General features: G+C 42.9%; 1 long non-coding RNA gene across 1 annotated transcript; it reads right to left on the bottom strand.

Moving 5' to 3' along the window:
• Positions 1 to 277: 277 nt before the first annotated feature.
• LOC132447943 (uncharacterized) lies at positions 278 to 1,911 on the bottom strand. Its single transcript, XR_009523269.1, has 3 exons — positions 1,803 to 1,911; positions 1,203 to 1,362; positions 278 to 848 (listed from the first exon to the last, which is right to left on the bottom strand). It is a non-coding gene; the product is annotated as an uncharacterized LOC132447943 (long non-coding RNA).
• Between the last annotated feature and the right edge of the window lie 4,083 nt (positions 1,912 to 5,994).

Raw genomic sequence — 5,994 nt, 5'->3', positions numbered from 1 at the left:
TTTCAGCTGGGCAATTTATATGCGATCCATGTAGGCCACACTTGTGTTAGCATAGAGTTTGCCCAGCTTTAACCCACTTAAGGCCCATTTTTGTTCATAGGCAAACACAGGTGGCAAAGGTGGTTCAGATTAAAAATTTCCCATGTGGACCCCATTTAAGACCCAGTCAGAAACCCCAAGATGTAAAAAGTGCCTAAAATTTAGCAAATTTTAATTTAACCAGGGTGAAAGAACAAAACAAAAAACAATACACTTTATTTTTTGAACAAAGTGCACATCAGAACAAAAAAGAAACAAGAAATATATGTACACTATTACTGTCAATCTCATAAAAAAAAAACTATATAAACTCACAACACAAAAGAACCAACTTAACTGTCCTTACCATCCCTATAACAAAATCAATTCAACCTTAACGCTGATGAAGAAAAAATAACAGCGTCACATAAAACAGGATTTCCGGATTTGCACATGGACAGCTAAAGTGTGTGCGTGTGAGAGATATACCAAAGTGTGTGTGTGTGTGTGTGTGTGTGTGTGTGTGTGTGTGTGTGTGTGTGTGTGTGTGTGTGTGTGTGTGTGTGTGTGTGTGTGTGTGTGTGTGTGTGTGTGTGTGTGTGTGTGTGCGCGTGCGCGCGATAGATCCAAAGATGTTGGCAGATGACATTCTGCCTATTGGGGCTGTGCCCCATTGTCCTGTAAGTTGCCAGGTGTGTTGCCAAGTGCTTTCTGAGCTCTAGCAGCCCTATTCCCACCTCGATCCCGGGCTCCCGTAAACCACTTGGACAGAGCCGCCTCTGCTTCTTTCTGGTTAATGTCCTTAGTGGATGTGTTCCTTTTGAGTGCCCCTAAAAACAAATGACAAGAAGCCAACTTAGTAAAGCTAACTTAACTCTTTGATCATGAAACCTTATGAGAAAGACATCCGTCAAAAAGTCTTATATCACTGAGAAATGTGTATGCATAATGCATATGTGTATAAGAAAACAGGAAATTGCACGACTATGTATATAGCCTGACAGCAAGAATGGCTAAGGTCTGCTGCATTACGAGTTTGAGTCCCGTTCCTGACTAACATTACTGCAGGTATCTCCACCACATCTCTCCTGTTATTCTCCACTATATAAATAAAGGCATAAAAATCTTTAAAGATAAAAAAATACAAAAGGAATTACAATGGCCTATTAAAAACTCAAATTTACCGTATATAACATTAAAAAGAGGCAGGTCTCGGAACTTCTTCTTGCCACGATGTCCAAAGAGATTGTATTGGAGAGACAGAGCACTGGTGATGATGAATGCCATCATCCTTCTGACACTGTCATCCAATGAAGTTCCACCAATGTCTGCAACCATGGCAACCTGAGTATGATAAAAGTCACAGGAAGGAAATTCTGTATTAACCCTCTGGTTCTCTTTCTCCATCCTTTGAGACCCTTGAGGACATTTTTGTCCACTCAAAACAACTGCTCTAAATATGTATCAGAGAAAAACAAAAATCACAGATCTTTCAGTCAACTTCTATTCTTTCCAAAAATACTAAATATTATATTTTTTCTTTTGTTTTTAATATTTTTATTGGCAATTAACTATAGTGTTCGCCTGATTTTTAATATAAAAAGTGATCAGAGGCGAGAGATTTTTCACGTGGTATTAGACCCTTGGATATGTCAAAGATTAGTTAACAAAAGCTATTCTACTAAAAAATAATCACCAATGTGATTAGAAAATAGATATTGAGGTGAATAAGAGATTTAGAAAATACAATTACTTTTAGAAGTGAATAAGATATTTGAACTTACAATTGCAGAATTGAACTCTGCGTCGCCCAGCTTGGCGCACATGGCCTCGACATCCTCCACTGTGTTTAGTGGGAACACTGCTCCCTCTGGCACAGTCAGCACTTGAACATTTCATATTAATACAGTGGACCTAAAAACACAAAAATCATAAAATCCAAGTAGGATTTTTTTTTATTTCTTAGTGTGAAAACCACAAATATGCTTAACGAACATTTTTTATTACTTGGAATGCAAATTTAATTTGTTGTTTGCTAAATTTGTACATACGTTAAATTTAGCATACATAAGTTGTAAAAGTTTCATCACGTGAGCAGGACAAGACGGGAGAATTTTCACGGGAGTGGGACAAGACAAGAGTGAAAATCCACTCCCGTGTCACCCTCTAGCTGGGCGTCCCTCGATGGTGGCAACCCTATTTTTGGTGCGAAGTGCGGGGACTTGCGCGTACATATTAATAAACTCTGTGGACGCGCAAAAGCTAGCTAGCATCGCGCGCAAAAGCTAGCTAGCATCGCGCGCAAAAGCTAGTTTGCGCGCGATGTGGGGGGGCTAGCCTTTCCAAAGCACGCACATATTAATTAACTGTTTCTGTGGACATGATCCCGCCTTTAAAACATAAAGCATTGTTTTTTTTGCCCTTATGTGAACACTTTTATAAAATTTTACTTACTCTTCTGGATATGCCGCGGTCTCCGCAACTAGTGCTGTGAGCCTGTGATAACCGGGAACACACTGCCTGAAGGACCCGTCACTTAGCTGACTTCGGAAGTGCCTGCGAAATTACACGGTTCCCTGCATTGTATAAAAACTATATATTATTTTTAGACTAGTGCTGTCAAAGTTAAAGGTTCATTTTAAGAGTTTAATGTAAGAGCTGGGTTATTCAAGAAAACCATGGAAAATCTCTTAAATTAAACTCTTATGAGCTATTTTTGTTGTTATTTGTCCAAACAAAAGTACCTTTAGTTGTAAAATGAACAAGGGGAAAACAAGGGTGGTCTAATATTTTTTTCCATGACTATGTGCACCTTAAGCAATTAAATATTTTTTGAATTTAAATATACTTTCTCTGTGTTTATTCTACATTTCAAAATGATCAACCTTGTGAAAAATACATTTTTTTTTTTACAATATGCAAATATTGAATTTTTTTTATTTTATATAGGCTACTAGAATTTACCAAATGCGCAACTAATATAGGCATGTATTTCACAGTCACAATAATGAGTAGCTGGAAGCAAAAAGTTGTTTCACAAATTTTACTACGCACACAATAAAAAATATCAATAATAATAATAATAACAATAAGGTTCATGGGGACGGCTCAGTCTCCTTCATGAAACCCTGAACGCTAATAACACACGCAGGAATAGACTAGGGTTCATGGCGGCTCATTCGCTTCAATGAAACCCTTGAACTCCGCCTCAGCAACAAAAAAAAAAAAGTTGGCTTAATATAATAATAACAATAACAATAACACGTTCATGGGGACGGCTCAGTCTCCTTTATGAAACCCTGAACGCTAACATAACAGTACAGGAATAGTGTTCATGGCGGCTCAGTCTCTGTTCGCTTCAAAGCCTCAGCAAAAAAAAAAAAAAAGTTCTCGGAAATTAAAACCTGCATGGGCAGCTCGCGACCATGTGGTTTGGGTCGCCACAATAGAGACAGAGCTTCTCCTCCTGGGGCCCGTTCCAGAAAGCACGCTCAACCAACTCTGAACCTAACCCTGAAATCTGAGTCAACCAACTCTGAGATGGGCAACTCTTGAGTTTTCCATTCCAGAACAGCTGTTCTGAATTAGTTCAATCAACTCTTGAGTATGTAAACTCTGAGTTAAGCGCATGCCTGCCGACTCTACGCCATCATCAATGGAGCTCCGATACTACGATTCACCATGGCAACCGGGAGAGAGTTAAAAATGCGGAGACATGTAGGAGAAACTCAGGGTTTCTTGAAGAAAACCTGCCAGTGAGCAGGTTAGGTTCACAGTCAGTTACTATGGTAACTGACCTAACAGTTGAGTTCACTCTCTTTCCGGAACGGAAAACTCAGAGTATCCCTCTTCTCAGGGTTAACATACTCAGAGTTTCAGGAAAACCTGCCTTCTGGAACGGGCCCCAGGTCCTCTCCACCGGGTCCAACTTAACTCGGGGCCCAGGGGACCATGAGCCTGGCACGATGCAGCTGCGATCTGTGGCACAGGCGACATCCAACGTTGCGGGTCTGTCGGTACCGCAGCTGACATCTTTCGCAGGTTTCACGGTACTAGCTTTGTCCGACATGATCCTTTTGAGGTCACTCAGCGTGCGCGTCATGTTGACCACAAAGACGGACATCTCGGACATGGCCCGGTGCGTCTCGGAAATCTTTTTATCTTGCGCTTGCAGCATGGCCCTTACTGTTTCAAGCTCGGAATGCTGGCGGGCACACACCTCCTCCAGACTCTTCTCCATCTCCGGCAGCTGGTTGTTGGTCATCTCAGAGTTTATGAACTTGCTTCGACCTGTTACTGTGTCGAGGAAGTTATGTGATCAATAGGCCCCGCAGCTGCTTCCAAGCGCTGATCACGCTGAATAAATCACACTGCTTGGTTTGGCTTAATTGGTGTCGTAGAGGCAGTGCACTCATTTTTTCAGAATTTTCAACCAAACATAACAAAATTCATATGGTGTTACTGTCCGGCACTTGTTTCTCAAAGTGAAAACTTTAATACATTTCTTGAAGCCTGGCAATACATGATAGCTACAGTTCCAGACCAGTTCCAGCCCATGCCCACTTAGCCCATATAAAACTCTTACCGGACCCAGATGTGGTTGACCAGCTCTAACCCATGCCCACTGAGCCCACACATAACCCATACAGCACCCAGATATGGTTGACCAGTTCAAACCCATGCCTACTTAGCCCATAGATAGCCCATATGGGAGCCAGACATGGGTGACCAGTTCCAGCCCATGCCCACTTAGCCCATATAAAACTCTTACCGAACCCAGATGTGGTTGACCAGCTCTAACCCATGCCCACTGAGCCCATAGATAGCCCATATGGGAGCCAGACATGGGTGACCAGTTCCAGCCCATGCCCACTTAGCCCATATAAAACTCTTACCGGACCCAGATGTGGTTCACCAGCTCTAACCCATGCCCACTTAGCCCATATGTAACCCATATGGGAGCCAGACATGGGTGACCAGTTCAAGCCCATGCCCACTTAGCCCATATGTAACCCATATAGAACCCAGATGTGGTTGACCAGCTCTAACCCATGCCCACTGAGCCCACACATAACCCATACAGCACCCAGATATGGTTGACCAGTTCAAACCCATGCCTACTTAGCCCATAGATAGCCCATATGGGAGCCAGACATGGGTGACCAGTTCCAGCCCATGCCCACTTAGCCCATATAAAACTCTTACCGGACCCAGATGTGGTTCACCAGCTCTAACCCATGCCCACTTAGCCCATATGTAACCCATATGGGAGCCAGACATGGGTGACCAGTTCAAGCCCATGCCCACTTAGCCCATATGTAACCCATATAGAACCCACCAAATTTGCCTAGTTCTAACCCATGCCCACTTAGCCCATATGGAACCTATATGGAACCCAGAACAATTGCCCACTTCTAGCCCATGCCCACTTGGTACCCAGGTAACACACATTGAGCCCATATGATACCCAGGTGGACATGTTGTCTGGGATTGGACGATTATCTATTTTTCTGTTGCTCGATTAATAAAAACCATAATGTATCTCAAATAAATACCAAAAAATTCTTAATAATATACTTTATTTAATATGGAACCCGTAAAGGGACATGAAAAAAATGTGTGCGTATACTCTCTTGCGCTCCGCCTCCAACTACGAGATGGTTAGTTACATCTTTCCTGCTGTCGGCTCCCAGACCGAGGAGCACAGGTGATACGTTCCCTCCAGGGCCGATGCTCTCTTGGGGGCATGACCCTTCACTTTGACCAACAGTGAGTCTGCTTATAGGTCGGAATATGATGGAATGAAGCGGCCACCGATTCTTGACAGGCTGGGTACTTTATTCTTACACACAACCGGACTCGTTCATGACTTCACTAGACTGACACGCACGCTATCGCTCGCTCTCCTCGCTCGTCCACCTACTCGCTGACGACACACACACACACACACACACACTGCCAGTGATATGCGCACGA

This window comes from Gadus macrocephalus, chromosome 19 (assembly GCF_031168955.1).
Source record: "Gadus macrocephalus chromosome 19, ASM3116895v1".
In the NCBI taxonomy this organism is placed as follows: domain Eukaryota; kingdom Metazoa; phylum Chordata; class Actinopteri; order Gadiformes; family Gadidae; genus Gadus; species Gadus macrocephalus.
Note: the sequence above shows the minus strand (reverse complement) of the source record. Positions and strands in the feature narration are given on the sequence as shown.